The following is an 18,949-nucleotide window of genomic DNA, read 5'->3' on the forward strand; positions in this document are numbered from 1 at the left end:
CATATGGAAGAAAAGACAGTGGTTAAAACACAAGGATTTTTCAAAAATTTAAATTTTTCTTGTAAAAGAAATGCAGAGGTATGTAGCCCAGGACCAGCATGGTGGTTTCATGGTCGTCAAAGATTAAACAACTTTCTTTCTGTACCATCATCCATATTGTATAACTTTCATGCTCAAGATCACTTCATGGGCTAGGATGGCTACCGGGACTCTGATGGTCACATAAGCATTCCTACTTGGAAGAAGCTCAAAAAGCCGAAGAGCAGTCAGATTTATGCTCTATGTGAATCAGCTTCTTTAATGGATCCTTTCTGGAAAACCAACACATTGGCTAACATTGGCCAGTACTTAGTCTGATAGAAGGATGGGTAAACTAACAATTGGGAATCTCTTGCTTCCTCCCTCCGAAGGGAGAATGGACACTTGGAAGGCAACTGGCAGTCTCTTCCATCCCTTTCATCCCAGGTTTTCTAGGAGAATCCCATTTCAACATTCTGGCTCATAATCTGCAAAAGCCATCTAAATATCCCAGAAGGTTCTCTATTTCCAAGTAATATCTCTTAGACTGCCTCTCCTGATAAAAATCCTTTTCCTGTGCACATCTCTATATTTTGGTTTTCATCACAGAACAAACAGCCTCTAATACTTGACCTTCATCAAACAGATGACATAGACAAGAAAGTGTTTGATACATTTAAGAAGGACCAAGGAGTTAAACCAGACACCACCTTTGCAATGAATGGCTTGGTGGCCACGGACAAATTTTACTCCTTGGGCATTTTATTCTTTAACAGCTGAGTCAATAACACACCTGGGTCATGGGAAGAAACAGCTGATGCTGTTCGCCAGAAGTTTCTGGGAAGAGGAAGGACCACTTTAAGGAGCGACAGAGCTTTGTGAGGTGGTGGAAGCAAAGAGTGCTGTTCCAGAACAAAGGGTAAATGCTGTGAAGCTGAGAAATGCCTTGCATTCTGCTGTTAGTTGTGTAAATTGCCGGCATTATACAAAGATTTTGTGACTCTTTGGCTTACATATTCCCCATGATCTGGTTCCCACATGGGTTTCCAGCCCCTGGTCCCACCCCTCCTCTCCTGGACTCCACACTCCACCAGTCTTCAGGATGTGCTGTCCCTGTGCCCACACTTTGCTTTCTTCCTTCTGAGCTTTTCCTATGCTGTTTCCTCTAGCAGGTAAGCTGATTGGTCCCATTTCCATCAGCCCAGATCCCATAATGCAGTTTATGAGCATGGCTGCTTTAGGTCAGATAGCGCATGGCTGCTGTTTCCAAGTAGAAAGGCCCCCCTGTCAGACTGGGCTTGATTTCAGACCTGGGTCTACCTAAACCGTGCTAAGAGAATCTCTCAGAGGTCAAGCGGAGCCTGAGCCATTTCCATATTTTGAAGCCTCTAGCTTACTGAAAACGAAGAAATGCCCAAATGCTGGTGGAATTAAATGTTTATATAAGTTCACATTGGTTGGCAGTGGCTCTCTATATTTTATGTATAAACGCAGATGGGGCTAATGGCAAAAATCTAAACTTGGGGCATTTTGTGACAGTGAGGTTTGGGCCAAAGGACCCTCTTGTTGGTCCTATCTTTGTTCCCTGTTACTTAGATTCTGTGAATTGGTCTTTCTGAATTATCTCATTCAGCACGGTACTTTTGGCAGCAGATCAAACCTTCTCATCCTGCACCTCTGCCCTGGCATTTCCCTACTGGCCAATCAAGACTTCCTGTTCAGCTACCCTCCACAGTCCCCACAGATCTCCATCTTTTTCCAAACTAATGAAGAAGTGACATTTTTTGAGTACTTTCTTTGTGCCAGGCATTATGCCAAGAGCCTAACATTAATTACTTAATGTAATCCTTTCCACAGTCCCTAAGAGGTAGATATTATTGGCCCCATTCACAGATGAGAAAAACTGAGGCTCAGAAACATAAGTCAACTTGTAAAGAGTTTCACAAGTTGAAACTCTTGACCAGTGGTAAAGCCTGTACCGGAAGCCAGGCATCCTGGCTCTGGAGCTCATGTTGTCACCCTGTTACCCAGCTGCCTCATGTCTGAGAGCAGCCTACTCCTAGGAGCCACTTCTTCCCTGCCTAACTCAACTGCTCTGTCTTCCATGGCATCTCTCTCTCTCTCTCTCTCTCTCTTTTTTGGCTCCCTTAGCTAGAAGTTTATTCCTCTCTTTCCTCATAGTCCTGAGGACTTTCTCTGAACCTCTCCTATAAATTCTGCCACATTCTTTTATTTCTTGTAGTTACTTGCATATGTTTCTGAAAATAGAACTTTGTCTAACAGACTTCTTTGTCCTCTTAGAAAAGCACAATGCCTTGAATATAGAAAGAATTCAGTGTATTTTTGTTGAATGAAGGGAATTTGCTTGTCTCCCTTTGGGGCAAGCCTTCAACTTCTCTGTATGTGTCTTGCTTAGTATGGTATAGAGAGAAAGTCGTGGTCAACAAATCCTGCCGACTGGCCAAACTGAGAGCTGAGATGACTCCTGAGGATGGTTTTCTGAATTTTACTGTCTTTGACATATAAAAGGCCTTGTTTTTTAGGGGTGTTAAGTTTCTGAATACAGAAGCTAAGAATTTTTCCTTTCATAAGGTAGGAAACGCCTCATGGAAGGAAAACAAAATCCTGCCAAAACCCTAAGGAAATGCTCAGAAAAGGTCTCATCAGAACTCCCAGGAGTTTGTCTAAACCCAAATGCCCCAGGTTGAAACTCTAGCTGCCCAAAGAGGTCTTTCTGTGGGATCTCACTGAGCCAAATTGCCCTGGGGTGTGTGTGTGTGTGTGTGTGTGTGTGTGTGTGTATGTATGTTTAAATAAGGAAAACTCTTTTATCTCTGATGAAGAAACAGTAAATGAAAAGCTTAACAGGCACCCTCAAGAGTGGCTAATTTCAATAGCAATGGATTCCATGGGGATGGGGCAGAGACAAACTGAGCATGGGGCTGCTGGCACTGGTTCTCAATGAGATGGAGACATAGGTGCCACTTCACACAAGTCTGCCCTTCTTTCAGGGCTCTTGGCAGTTTTGCGTTTCCTCACCTAGCCTACGATCCATTGTCCCTTTGATTGCCCCTGTTTCAGAAGACCCCACACCAAGGTACCTGACTCTCTTTCCTCCCACTCAGGACCTTTCTGACCCTCTTCTTTCCCTGCTGAAATGTGGACATCCTGTCTTGGCTTCCTCCAGCTCTGCTCTTGGAGCCCAGCTAATCTGCTAATGTGATAATGGGAATGTGTGTGTTTCTCCCTACCCCAGATAACATATTTGTATTTTATTTTCACTCAGACACAGATGAGCAGGGAGGTGGTAGGAGCAGGGCCAAAGCTATTAGATAGCATCAAAGTTACTGTCGTTCAGTCTTTTTGTTATTGTTTTTGTTTTATAAAAAGCAAAGAACAAGCCAACCAACAAACAAAACAGAAGCTGTTTTGCAAATTCAGGTCCAGCTTGTGATTCACCATGGCTCTGAAGTTTTCTTTTTTTTTTTTTTTTTGGTCTCTGGTTGAACCACTACACAACTAGGCTTCCTCCAGCTGGTATGTTGCGCATCATTTTTATTGATGATCTGCATAAACAAGAAAATACTGTCCCATTCCCCACCTCCAACAACACAGATAAGATGCCCATTTCTTTCCATCTCCTTCTTTGCAGTAAGACCCTCCCTTGCTGACAGCGTTGTGACAAAGGAGACGTAACAAGGACCATAATCCCCTGAATCCTTGCCCCAGTGCCCCCACCCCCATCCTGTGTAGGATTCTAGGTTGGTCTGCGCAAGGGATAAGAGTGGCGGTGCAAACTGTGGGCAGTCAGAGCTCCAGCCCTTGTTCTTTACCTTACTTTTGACTTGACCGCTGGGATGTGAGTCTGGAAGATTCCTTTTGCTCATTTTCCAAGAGCCACCATTGCCCTGTCCTCTTCCTCCGTCCCATCTTTGTCTTCAAAGATACAAGATGTCCCTGACTAAGAGGATTATCTTGTTTCCTCAGTTACTAGGAAGCAAAGAGAGGAAGAGCCCTCCCATGGAAGAAAACTATCTCTGCCCACCAAAAGTTGCACTCCTCCTCCAGCAGCCCCAGTGTTGACCATTGTGTATCTGATCTGTATGAATATCCTTTTTCTGGCTCAATAGGGAGCCTTGATCTTCCCCTACAGGCCGACAGAAACAAGACGAGCATCGAAGCTTCATTCCCAGGCCTGTGGCAGACATCACTCATCAATTGTGATTTTTTTCACTGAAACTTGGGGCAGGACTGCACCCCAGCAGGCATGATCAATCTATTGGAGTCTGCATTGGAGAGAAAAAAACATCTGCCATCCCTTCCTCAGTGATGCTTCTGTCATCCACGCAGGAGGTTGGGGGTAGGGACATTTCTTTAGCAACCTGCAGTTAAGAAGACATGGAAGCTGGAGTGTGTGTAAAAAGCTGTTTTCTTAGCTTCCATGTAGATTTAGCTTTAAGGCCAAAAGCTTCACCTGATTCACCTGCTCTGGGCATGAATGTGGCATCTCCATTCATTTGCTCTGCTTAATAGGAAATAAAAAGTGCAAGGAACACACTACCCTTAAGGTAGCAGCAGACATGCTCCCTGGGGAGGACTAAGCAATGCATGATGGTGACTCAGGTGGCTAGAGGGTCTCATGGAGGAGGAAGAGTGCCAGGGACTGGGGACAGGGGGCTGAGCTGGAGGGATCCAGTTCCCTGGCAGCCTGGGCGCACAGGGTGATCCTGCAGAACAGCAAATATTCTCCTTGTCTGCCGCTGGTATTTAGACGCTGCTGGAATGTCCTGGCAGGACTATCTGTCCAAATCCATTCAAAATTGATTTTTGTGTCTTCGATGGGGAATTTTGGCCAGGATCCCCACGGTCCCCCAATTCAGTTAGACATTCTCCTCTCCCTTCTTTAGCTTATTAGCTGCTTCTCGGTGGGAGTCTGGGCCTTCATGTTCCCTCTTGAGCCAGTTCAAATGATCCGAGGCTGTAGGAAGGATGGAAGTGGGTCTGTGCTGTGAATCTGAAATGCCCAGATGCATTTATTTAAAGCAACAGCCTCTCAGCAGGGTTGACACAGCCCAATGCTGAAAAATTGAGTTTTTGGCCAGGATCTCCCCACTTTTGCTAGAGAGCCAGGAAATGGGTAGGAATGTCCGGACCAGAGCAGAGGAAAAGAAGAAGTGAGTCAGAAAAGAAAAGCAGAGCCTGTATAGGCCACATCCTTGAAGGATTTACTGCAAGCCTAGCTCCTCTGCTGTGAGTGCCTTCCTTAATGTCTGCTGCCTCCAAGGCTGCCCACGCAGTCAGCCACGATGGGGCACCCATGCTCACCAGGGGCTACCAGGCACTGAGAGGTGAGAGAAGACGACCAAATCCTAGATCCCAGAAACTTATAATCAGGCAGAAGAGATAAGTACAAATCTAATTAAAATTAAAAAGTAGACAAGAAAGCACACAGCTGCAACAAGCTAAGAGGAGTTCTGATGCAGTGGCTCTTAGAACTAGGTTTTGAGTAGTTTGTATATGTGTGTGTGTGTGTGTCTGTGTTATACCTCTGTGTGTACATGTGCATGTCTCTCTGTATGTTTATGTCTGTGTGTTTGTCTCTGTGTGTGTGTGTGTGTGTGTGTGTATGTCTCCGTGTATGTATGTGTTTTTGTGTGTATGCCTGTGTATGGCTGTGTGTGTGTCTCTTTGTGTGTGTGTGTGTATTTGTATTTGTGTGTGTCTGTGTGTATGTGGATCTCTCTCTGTGTGTCTATGTGTGTCTGTGTGTATGTATATGTCTCTGCTTGTGTTTGTATGTATATGTGTGTGTGTGTGTCTGTGTGCATGTATATGTCTCTGTGTGTGTTTGTGTGTGTGTATGTCTCTGTATGTGTGTGTATGCATGTATATGTCTTTCTGTGTGTGACTGTGTGTGTATGTGTGTGTATTGATGAAGAGCTCTTTGTCTGCTAGGCCAGTGGCTCTCATTCTTAATCTTGGCTTGTTGACTGTACCTTGGAATTAGTTAATGAGCTTTAAGAAATACTGATGCCAGCTGCTACCTCCAGAGCTTCTGATGTGATTGAGTCTGAGTCTAGGAAGGGAATTCCATAGGGATGGATAAGGTCAGGCTGTGGTGATTGGCTGGGCTCTGGTGCTTATCTGCTTTAATTGAAGAATTGGAGAAATGGCAGATGTGGTATGGTAGAGGGCAGTTCCTGTTAGTCACATGGGAGATATAATATTGTCTTTTACTGTCTCTGGGGGTAACAGGGGAGGAAGGTGGTCTTTGGGTTGTGTTTGCATGAAAAATGGACCCATAAGAGGCATAGTTTCACAGTCCAAAGAGATACCTTCTACTTCTTTAATACCAACATACACTTCTGAGAGGAGCTTCCTCAATCCATCCTTCCTTCTCTCATTTCACTCTTCCCTCTCTCCTTTCCTCCCTTCCTCTTTTACCTTTATCCACAAATAATTGTTTAGCTCATGCCATGTCCCAGGCACAGTTCTGGGGGCCAAGCAATGAACAAGGCAGATTAGTTCTTGATTTCAAGGAGTTGACATCTTAGGTGTTTACCGTAAAACAAACACGAGTAATGGTGGAAATATGCATATCTTCTGTAGATGGGTCTTTTCCTGAAGAGTCAGTAGTTGGTGTCTTAGCGCTATATTTTATGGCAAAACATGGCTCCAATATTTTAAGATAATGCATTTCATTAAGATGTTGTGTGCTGTCGATCATAATGGACTAACAATGACTCAGAGTTCACACATGCTACATTATTAAGTATTGAATAGATAGATGAGTTTTAAAAATATATGGGTAAGGTATAAAGGGTAAAAATAAACCAAACAGCAATGTACCTGCTACCCAGCTTAAGAAATGAAATATTACATTTGCCTTTGAAGCCCGTCCTGAGTTGGCCACCATCTTGAATTTTGTGTATAATGTTCCCTAAGTAATATGTAGTTTAGTCATACCAGATTTTGAACTTCGACTTCATACAAATGTTGTATACAGATGTTCTATTTAGTGACTTGCTTTTTTTTTTTTAATTCAGTATTATTCCCAAGATTCAGCCATTTTGGTACTTACAAATTTAGCATGTTAATTTTTATTGCCGTATAATAGTCCTTTGAGTGAAAATGCCACACTGTACTAATCCATTCTATAGCTGATGAACATTTAGATTGTTTCTAGTTTTTTTAAAATGAGGATTGCTGCTAAGAACATTTTTATACATACCTCTTAGTCTGTAGAAATCAAACTTCTGGCCACTGGAATATAAAAATCTCAACTTTAACAGGCACCTACCCTATAATCAAGTTATTCTATTTCTATATATTTATCCAGGAGAAATAGAAGCATAGATCCACATAAAGACTTGCACACGAATATTCATAGCAGCTTTATTTGTAATCGTTCCAAACTGGAAAAGAACACACATGTTCATTAGTAGGTGAATGTGTATACAAATTGTGGTACATTCATACAATGGAATACTACTCAGCAGTAAAAAGGAATGGATTATTAATACACATAATTAACATTGATAAATCTCAAAGTAATTATGCTGAGTGAGAAAAGTCAAAATAAAAATAATTTGTTTTCCAAAATGATGATGTCAATTTATAATAGGTGGAGTTTCCTTTGTTCTGTATCTTTTCCAATACTTGGTATTGTTAGATTATTAATTTTTGCTGGTCTAGTGGTATATAATGGTATCTTGCATTTCTTTGATTACTATTATGGTTGAATATTTTTCTTATGTTTCCAATGCCTATTGGCCTTTCACGTTCTTTCTCTGTGTAATGATTATGTACTACGTACTTTGCCCATTTGTCTGGAGTTGTTTGCCTCATTTTTATTGATTTACAATTTTTAAATATATTCTGGAAACCAATTTCTTGCCAGTTTCATGTGCTGGTCACCCATCTGTCCCTGTATCCCAGCTACGTCTAGCATTCCACTATCCCTGCTGAAGTACCAGATCCGTGGGTGAACTGTTTTTGATGCACAAGTCCAACAGAGCCCCCAGACAATTGCAGCCCCATCTGACATCATGATAAGCAGAAGAGCCACCCAATTTGTGTAACTTTTATGTTCCATTATACATCCTCGTTACTAGAAAATATCGTGAGACATCTATGATGAGATGGGGAAAGAATCATAGAAGGAGATGGAAGCACTGGATTCAAATCTTGACTCTCACTTACTGTATAGAGTACATTGGGTAAATGACTTACCCAGATGCATTCAGGCTCAATTTTCACTGAGTATAGTAATAAAATATTTTCTAAGAGCTTAATGTGGATTCCTTGTTATGTCGGGAACTTTATACATATATGTTATTTTGCATAAATCCTCACTGTAGTCTTATGAGGTAGATGCTATTATTATAGGACCCAGAGAAGGTTAAAAAACATATTCAAGGCCACACGCTGGTAAATAGCAGGAATTAAAACCCAGGCAATATGACTTCAGGGTCTGAGCTCTTACCAGGATATTGGAATCATAATATTTTCTCACTAGCTTGTTCTGCAGATGACATTATCTGTCGTGTGTAAGCAGAAGGCAGCTAGATTATTGCCTGATACACAGAAACTTTCTGATCGTGGTTCAGTAATTTTTCTTTCTCTCTTTTGTTTTTTCTTTTTGAGATGGAGTCTCGCTCTGTTGCCCAGGCTGGACTGCAGTGGCATGATCTCGGCTCACTGCAAGCTCCGTCCCCTGGGTTCATGCCATTCTCCTGCCTCAGCCTCCCGAGTAGCTGGGACTACAGGCACCCGCCACCACACCTGGCTAATTTTTTTTGTGTTTTTAGTAGAGATGGGGTTTCACTGTGTTAGCCAGGATGGTCTCAATCTCCTGACCTCATGATCCGCCCGCCTCGGCCTTCCAAAGTGCTGGGATTACAGATGTGAGCCACCACGCCCAGCCTCAATAATTTTTCAGCCAAGGTGCTGTATGATTCTAGGTTAACCCTTTCCTAAATCATGACATTACACTACTACAGAGACAGTAGAAACAAAATATCTAACAGTGTTTTTTAATGTTCCCTGTCACACTTAGCAGTGACTATAATAGATGAATATTTACACAGAGCCACAATAAGATCATCTATACATCCTATACATTGAGTTTGCTTCCTGACATCTCCATCAACGTGGGCATTCTGCAACTGTTCATAGAAAGATGAAAAAAGATATGTCAGGATAACACTATTCATTGCTATTCATAGTGTAAGATTGCTCAGATCTTATGAGAAAATTCATAACAGTGTGATTAATCAAAATATCATTTGATATTTTTGTAGCATGTTTTTTTAAGAAAAAAACTTCAAGCAAGCTCCTTGTCTTCATCTTTTCATCTTTTCAGCCTGCACTTTTCAGTCCTTATCTAGCTTCTCTTCTCTGTGGCATTTGAAACTGCTAGGCACTCCTCCTGCCCCCTTGACTTCCGGTGTATCATTTTCTCTTCATTCACTTGCCTCTGAAACTCTTCTCAGTTTAGCTGGTTCCTTAATCTCTGCCCAGCCTTCCAATGTTGCAGCTGCTACTGTTGAGGCAAAGCATCATGAATTCATTCGTTCATTCATTCAACAAAGCTTACTGAGCACCTACAATGTGCCAGGCACTGATCTAGGTGCTGGGGATACAGCAGTGAACAGACCAGACCAAGATGCCTGATCTTATGGAACTTTCATTCAAATGGGGGTGATATGGTGTGATAGGTGGCAATCAGTGGTATGAAAAGAAAAGTGGGCAAGGAGAAGGGGGGCCCAGAGTAGGGAGTGATTATGATTCTAAGTAAGATGGTTAGGGAACTTCTCCCTGAGGGGATATTTGTGCAAAGACTTAGAAGCAGTGAGGAAGCATGCCAGGCAGGTATCTGGAGGAAATATGTTAAAAGTCAAAGGAACAGCTGGGGCGGAGGCTTTAAAAAGGGCCTGCCCAAGGTGTTTGAGGACTGTCAGGGAGGCTAGTGGTGAGCAGGTAGGGCTTGTGGAAAGCCAGGCCTCCAGGGCCTCTGACACACTGTGAGGACACTGGTTTTTAGCCATCACAGGGTTTTGGGCGGGGCAATCATACATGACTAATGTTTTGTTTTGTTTTGTTTGTTTATTTATTTATTTATTTGAGACAGAGTCTCGCTCTTCGCCGGAGCCGGACTGCGGTGGCGCAATCTCGGCTCACTGCAAGCTCCGCCTCCCGGGTTCACGCCATTCTCCTGCTTCAGCCTCCTGAGTAGCTGGGACTACAGGCGCCCGCCACCGCGCCCGGCTAATTTTTTATATTTTTAGTAGAGACAGGGTTTCACTGTATTAGCCAGGATGGTCTCGATCTCCTGTCCTGGTGATCTGCCCGCCTCGGCCTCCCAAAGTGCTGGGATTACAGGCATGAGCCAACGCGCCCGGCCATGACTAATGTTTTAAAAGGACCACTGTCGGTGCTGATGGAGAACAGACCGAGGGCAGAAAAGGAGGAAGTAGAAAGACCGGTTTGGCAAGTATTGTTGTAATCTAGGTGACAGGTCATGGGAACTTAATTTAAGGTGGAAGCTTGCATCTAGGGTGGAAGATGAACTGGCCTGAGCTTCACACCCTCTGAGTTATTGATTCAGCTCAGCCACCAATTTGCATAGTAATAGGCCTGCCCTCATATAGGCAAGGGCGCACATGGAGGTCCCCAAATATTTAAGAGATTTTAGGCTGGGCATGGTGACTCACACCTGTTATCCCCAGCACTTTGGGAGGCCAAGGTGGGAGAATAACTTGAGGCCAGGACTTCGAGACCAGCCTGAGCAACATAGCAAGACTCCATCTTTAAAAAAAAAAAAAAAAGCTGGGCATGGCGGTGTGTGCTTATAGTTCCAGCTACTTGGATGTTGAGGCAGGAGAATTGTATGAGCTCAGGGATTTGAGGTGGCAGTGAGCTATGATTGTGCCACTGCACTCCAGCCTGCCTTAATAAAAGATTTTAATTATGCTAACAAAATTTTAGATAAAATAACTTCATTCTTTCTGCCTTGAGAAATATACCTTCAAAATGACAAAATAAAAAATGATTATTAGGGTATTACTGTGCTTCCCTGTAACCATGAAGGAGACTGCAAATCCCCGTAAGGGGTCTCTGCCTTCCGCTTGGCTGTGAGCGGCTCATGAGGAGGTGTGCTGGACCCATGTGAGCTGACACTGCAATGTACATTCTCCATACAAACCTCCTCGGCTTTGTAGACCCCTCTCCTCTCTGTTTCTCAATAGTTAGTTTGGGTCCAGGACCTGGTTGTCTCCTGGAGTTCAAATCAAAAGGAACTAAGGTTACTTTCCTAGGTTTTTTTTTTTCTTTTGAGAGGGAGTGTCGCTCTGTCGCCCAGGCTGGAGTGCAGTGGTGCCATCTTGGCTCACTGTAAGCTCCGCCTCCCGGGGTCGAATGATTGTCTTGCCTACCTCAGCCTCCCGAGTAGCTGGGACTACAGGCGCCCACCACCACGCCCAGCTAATTCTTTGTATTTTTAGTAGAGATGGGGTTTCACCGTGTTAGCCAGGATGGTCTCAATTTCCTGACCTCGTGATCTGCCCACCTCGGCCTCCCAGTGCTGGGATTACCGGCGTGAGCCACCGCGCCCCTCCCACTTTCCCAGGTTTCAGGAATGGCAAATCTTTTTCTGGACAGTGGTTCTGGTCTCCCTGGAGAAGCAGGTTTGGTCCCACTGGGTGAATTCTATTTTTTTAAAACAACTTTTTTGAGATATAACTTACATACCATGAAATTCATCTGTTTAAAATGAACGTATCAGGATTTTTAGTATGTTCATAGTGTTGTGCATCCCTCATCACCACCGAATTTTAGAACATTTTTATCACCCCCAAAAGAAATCCTGTACTCCCTGGTAATCACTCTCCATTCCTCTTCTCTTGCCCTGCAACCACAGGCAATCCATCTTTTGTTTTTATAACTTTGTCTATTGTGGATATTTCACAAAAATAGAATCATACAGCGTGTGTGGTCTTTAGTGACTCTCTACTTTCACGTAGCATAACGCTTTCAAGATCTATTCATGTCTTACCATGTATCAGTACTTCTTTTCTTTTTATGGCTGAATACTATTCCATTGTATGGATATTCTATATTTTATTTACCCGTTTATCAATTACAGGACATTTGTGTTACTTCTACTTTTTGACTATTATGAAAAATGCTGCTCTGATCATTTGTGAATAAGTTTTCGCATGAACCTAGGGCTTCATTTTTCTTGGGAGTATAACTAGGAACGAAATTGCTAGGTCATTTTGAGGAACTGCCAAACTATTTTTCACATTAGCTGCGCCATTTTTATCATACACTTCCAGCAGCCACATATGAGAGTTTCAATTTCTCCATATTCTTACCAACACTTGCTATCATCTGTCTTTCTGATTCTACCTATCTTAGTAGTTGTAAAGTGGTGGTTGGTGGTTTTGATTTGCATTTCCCTGATGAGTAATGATGAACATCTTTTCATGTGCTTATCGACCATTTGTATATCTTCTTTTGAGAAATATCATTTCATGTCCTTTGCCCATTTTAAAATTAGATTGTCTTTTTATTGCTGAGTTCTAAGAGTGCTTTAAAGATTCTGGATACAAGTTCCTTATCATGATTTGCAAATATTTTCTCCAATTCTGTGGGTTGTCTTTTTGTTTTCTTAATTCAACCCTGCTAGTGACTTTTCTAGGTTATGGAACACTATCTAAGCCCTGGTACTTCTGACCCTTATCAAATCATAGAACATTAGAAAAACACATGGCCGGGCGCGGTGGCTCACGCCTGTAATCCCAGCACTTTGGGAGGCTGAGACGGGCGGATCACGAGGTCAGGAGATCGAGACCATCCTGGCTAACACGGTGAAACCCCGTCTCTACTAAAAAATACAAAAAACTAGCCGGGCGAGGTGGCGGGCGCCTATAGTCCCAGCTACTCGGGAGGCTGAGGCAGGAGAATGGCGTGAACCCGGGAGGCGGAGCTTGCAGTGAGCTGAGATCCGGCCACTGCACTCCAGCCTGGGTGACAGAGCGAGACTCCGTCTCAAAAAAAAAAAAAAAAAAAAAAAAGAAAAAGAAACACATTTTTATTGAGTACCTTTTGTGAGTTATCTATTTAAATCCCCACAACTGGCCAACAGTATATATTATCGTCCCATTTTAGAGTGATAAAACCAAAGCTCAGAAATAAGGCACTTTGGTCAAAGTCCCTTGCCTCATAAGAATGGAAAAGGAGATTTATCATTTATTTCTCTTTGATGCTAATGAACTTAAAATTATTTTTATTTGAATAGCTTTAGAGTACAAGTGGTTTTTGATTATGTGGATGGACTACATAGTGGTAAAGTCCAGGCTTTTGCTGTACCCATCACCCAAATAGTGTACATCGTGCCCAATAGGTGATTTTTCGTTTCTCACATCCTCCCACCCTTCCCCTATCTGAGTCTCTAATGTCCGTTATACCACTCTGTGTGCCTTTGTGTACCCAGAGCTTAGCTCTCACTTATAAGTGAAAACATGCGGTATTTGGTTTTCCTTTCCTGAATTACTTCGCTTAGGGTAATGGCCTTCAGTTTCATCCAAGTTGCTGCAAAAGACATTGTTTCATTTTATTTTTTCCTTTAAAAGGAGATTTAAAACCATATCCTTGTGATTCAAAATTTATGCTTTTATTCTGTAGTTAGTGGCGGTGGGCCCCCTTCTATCACAATGAGTTGACACTAGATTCATCAGATTTATAAAAATACAATAGTGATATTGAAGAAACAATTAAGGGCCTGGCCTGAAAGACCATTCACCTAACGTCACCTCCGTTGAAATGAGTGGGAATTGTGAGTATCTTGGAGCCTGGCCTGGGAATGAGAACTCTCAAGTTGAAGCACGTAAGTATTGTTGCTAAGCCATTGTGTTTGCTCTTCCTTTTTGTAGGTGTCGAGACAGCCCCTCATGGCAACTATTTATTATTCAACTTGGCATTGGGGCCTGGGAGCTGGCAGAGTCCGGGGCACTCTGGGATACTCATTATCGCAGCAGATAAAGGAGCTTGAAATCACCAGCTGGCCTGGATTTCCTAGTGAGATTAGGAGAACAGATATTGCTGGGAGGGAAAAAGGGCCATGGGTAATGTCCTGGGAGAATAGCCGATTGTGGAAGGCCAGGAGGGCCCACTTTAAACAATCCTATTTCTCTGGAGTATGTTTTTGGGGACATTTGATAAAATAGAATCTCAAGGCTGAAATTAGGTAGTTATATGGAGGGGAATGCTGCTAGAAATAAGATCCTTTACTCTAGCCCACAGTCCCTGTCCCCTCCCCCACCAACTTTTTTTTTCTGGAAAAATAACCAGATGATCTTTCTCCGTAGACATAAACAAACAGATACACCAGGTAGGCTTTCTTAAAACTCCCAGGTCAGTTGGGAATGGCCAGTGTTGGAGATAAGGAGTAGCTGGTTTTTCTTCCTGCTCAAGATTTCTCTTTCTGTTCCCAGGCACTTTTTAATCTGGCACAAGCAGCAGAGATCGGTGGATCTGTTGGCAAGGTCTTGGTTTAATAGCGTGGTTTTTGGGAGAGGGTTAAAAAGCCTTCAAGTTTCCCCAAAATTTGCTCTGGTGTCCTTAAAGAGATGCTTAGGGATGACAGGGATGGTTGTTTGCTAACTGTTGTTGTAACAGAGGGAGCAGGGTTTGCCAAGGTTTGGGAACCCCTGCTCAAATAAGACACTTTAAATCAGTAATTCAACAATTACCACACACCTGGTATAGCCTAGGTCAGGTGCTCTGAATCACAGTAGATTCTGAGACACAGCTCCTGTATTCATAGAGCTACTGTGTAGTGGGTAGAGGGCACTATCAAGGGATAATTAGATTAACTACTGTGGTTCTGTGGCTGAAATCTTTGAAGGAGGTAAAGTGTTGCATTTGCTGGAAGGCAGATCCAAATCAAACCAGGAGGCAGATCCAAATTTATCCAGGAAAAATTATGTTTTGAATGTAAAGAGCTTCCTTTAATGCATTTTCTAAACTCCATGCTGTTTGTTTCTTTGGGCTAAATAAATCTAGGAATCGTTAAGCTTCTCATGTCTGCTTGGTATGTGGGTATGCCAAGAATGCAAGGCCCTGATCTTTCTTTAACTAGGCCCAATCTCAGAGTTATGTTTGCATTGAGCACCCTTGAGAGATGAACTCCCTCTACGATAAAGAGCAGGCCGGCTTACTGCTTGCTATGTTAAGCGGGGGATTCCCTAAACTCAGGGTTCCTCAGCTTTGATGCAGACTCAATGTATGCGAAGCATCCATCTGGGCCTTAACATGTCACCATGGGTCTTGGGGGCCAGGGAGACTGACATGAAGTTGCTATTGCTCATGCTGCTTGCTGTGCTGTGAGTAATAACATCCTTTGTCTTTGACCCAAAGGTCTTGTGTCTTCTGCCCATATCTATGAAACAGTAGCAGTCTCATTTATCAGCTTGTAAAATCCTAGGTCCAATTGTGCCCCTTTCACTGTGAAAGGCTGAAAGACACTTTCTGTGCTATGCTTGGTTAAAAGGGAAGAAGAGGGCTCCATGGCAAGCTTGTTTGAACCTCAAAGTGTCACAATCACATAATAATACAGTTCTACCTGAGCTGACATCATCAGAGTGCTAAGAGAGATAATCTGAAATGAAATGAGATGGATTATTCTAGAACAGAAGTTTCTAAAGTGGTTTCATGTTGATAGCTGAACCCTTTTTTTCCCCCAAGTAATTTGTAAGGAACTACAATATACACAAAGATCTCAGTAATAAAACTGCTGTTTTAACGATGCATTTTGGATTTGAAGGCTACTTAAATTTATGTAATCTAATTGTATATGAAAGAACATCCCTAATTCTGCTTTGGTGGGAGTTGATCTGTAAGGCAGTCCAGGCATTCTTGTGCTGGTTTAAATACAAGGTATTTGGCAGTGGAGGGCTCCTGGCAGGGAAGACAGCTAATTCTCCACCCACAAGCTTCATAGGGAGGACTTCGTCTTTGTGTATTTACCACATTCTTCTGTCTGTCCTTCAGAGACCTAATTTATCAGTACAGCAGAAGTGGCTTCTCAGGGCTGACTCACATTAACTATGAACAGGAGACTGATGTACAAACCAGCATCATATTTAAGGGATGTATTATACAAAGAGAACTAGAAGAGTTTTGGAATCAGAGAAATTACCTGGGGCACTGAGTTGTCATAGGTACTCAAGTTAGTGGTCTAAGCAGGAGTTTGCAAACTGACCTGTGGGGCAAATATGGCCCACTACCTGTTTCTGTATGGCTCCTGAGCTAAGAATGGTTTATACAGTTTTCAGTGGCTGAAAAAAAACTAAAGAATGCTGTTTTATAGTATGTAAAAATCATAAGAAATTCAAATTTCAGTATCCATAAATAAAATTTTGTTAAAATAGAGCCATTCAAGTGAATAGACTCATTCATTTACATCTTGCCTATGGCTGTTTTCATGCTGCAACAGCAGCATTGAGTAGTTGGGGCAGAGATGGTAAGGCCTGTTAAGCTTAAGATACTCATCTCTGACCCTTTATAGAAAAAAGTCTAGAGTCGTGATTCTTAAAATGCAATATGCATACAGATTTTCCAGAGAGCTTATAAAAAGGTAGATTCTGATTTGGTGGGTCTGGAGGAGGGGCCTGAAATTCCACATTTCTAACTAGCTCCCAGCTGATGCTACTGGTGTCTGAGTGGCAGGCGTAGAACCCCTTTTCCACTGGGTGGCACTTGGATGGCTATGCCAACTTTTTGCCCCTGTAGGGTAGGTTTTGATCTGATCATCCTCTGCTCTTTACGTGGTCTTTCCCCAGACTGGCTACAACACACTAGCTTAAATTTCCACATGTTAAACTGTTTCAGTCTGCCTTCCTAAGGTCACATCCAATCTATCTGGATTAAAGAAGATTCTTGGCTTATTCCCATGTGTGGTTACCGCCTAGCACATCCACAGTGTCTGTACATTTCACTGGTTGAAGTCTCAGAGAAAAATCTGAAACCCATATTGTTTGGGGGAGCCTCATTGTTGACATCATGCCACAACCTACATTCCTAGATCCAATGGGCATGGCTAGATGTTGCATTGAGAAAGAAGACTCTTGGAATTCACAATCAGAAGGACATTTACTTTCTTTCTGAATAATATCTCTCAACAATCCTTTAAAAACTTTTCAGGGCCTAGCACCCAGGACCTGACAGTAGATGAGATATTTAAGGAATGCATGACTAAACATCTAATAAATTCCCAGCATTCAGCATTATTCAACCTTCCTAGGGCTTCAGCCAGAAGAACCAACATGCCAGTTCCCAAACTGGCCATAGGCTTTCGTATTTCTGTGTTTCCTCAATGAGTTTTCCTTTTATGGGAAGGCCCTTTCCTACCTTCTCTCCCTGGCAGATGACTTCTCCAAAAGGTAATTTGTTCAAATGGTGCCTTTTGCCAGAAACTATTCCCACCTGTCCCAGGTGATGTTGTTAGCACTCCCTTGTGTTTCTGTTGCTTTCCATGCATCCCAGATTAGGACCACTCACCCATATGACATCTTTGTTCAAATTAGGGAAAGTCACCTCTCCTACTTAGCTGACACAGTTCTACACCAAGGGCTTGGAGAGAGGAGTGTGTGAGAGTTGTTGGGGAGAGAGAAAGAAGATGGAAAGAGAAAAATGTCAAATAATAACCTAAAATGATATAGGCCTTCAAGTTTAGAAAACACTTTAGCAGGTATTAGTGCATTAGATCCTGTATGCATGGATGTGAACATAGTAGTCCTGTTATATGTCAGGTGTATCAGACAGGTTTTCGTTATTTTGCAGGTGGGAAACTGAGACTCAGAGAGGTTGTTTGACTAACTTATGGTCACACAGCTCACAGATCTTAGAGCTCAGTTATCAATCCAGCTCTCTTCCCTGATCCCTGTTTGTGACATGCATAGTTTGGCTTTCAGAGGAGAGTGTCATTCCCCTTTAAGGGATGATTGAGAGAGCTGCCCCAGGAGAGAGGAGGAACTTCCATGTGGTTGTTGTATTAGCTCAGCTCTGAATGGTTTCTTCTGTTTAATAAACCTTGTTAATTTTACTACTGCTTGTTCTTGGCTCCACCACACAGCAGTGGTTTAGGCAGTATGTTCAAAAAATGTGCTAATTACAGGCTGTAATTTTCTTCCATCCTAAAATAAATACTTAGCATTTTAGTGCTTGGAGAGGGAAATAGTTTAGTAGAGCTACAGGAGTCACAAAGCTTGGAGGCTGTTGGGAGGGGCTGGAGAACATGGAAGCAGAATGTGCAAGGATAGAAAAAAATAGAAGTTTTCGGAAGGCTCTAGTGTCTGGGGTCTATTTAGTGGGAGTGGTATGTATGTGCATGTGTGCAAGTTTGGGGGATACTTGGGGGATGCTGTGCAGAGAGAGGCAGAGGGAAGGGAGTGCTTGCTACCTGCTTTCCAGACTTGTTCCTCCTCTTCTGTGGTGCAATTCTGTCATTCAAGAGTGTTTTTTTTGAGCTGAGCATGGTAGCTTATGCCCATAACCCCAACACTTTGGGAAGCTGAAGTGGGAAGATTGCTTGAGCTTGGAAGTTCAAGACCAGCCTGGGAAACACCAGGCTTTCAGCAAATGCCCCTTGAGTGTGTGAAGTACTGTACTGAGCAACATAGAATTGGACACTGTTGACCATATCATTCCTTAGTTGATGAGATCTGAGCACTCATAAGCCCACATGTTTGGATAGTGCCTCCTGGTTTACAGAGAGCTTCCTTGAACATGATTTCAGCTCAGCATCACAGTAACCCTCTGAGATGGAAGGGGGTAGGGAAAGAACGAGAAGGAACTAACAGGAACAGTTCCTGAATGAGGGATTCAGGAATGAGGGATTATTTCTAGCTGCAGGAGGGACCCAGAG

Source organism: Macaca mulatta, chromosome 11 (genome assembly GCF_049350105.2).
Source record: "Macaca mulatta isolate MMU2019108-1 chromosome 11, T2T-MMU8v2.0, whole genome shotgun sequence".
Taxonomy (NCBI): domain Eukaryota; kingdom Metazoa; phylum Chordata; class Mammalia; order Primates; family Cercopithecidae; genus Macaca; species Macaca mulatta.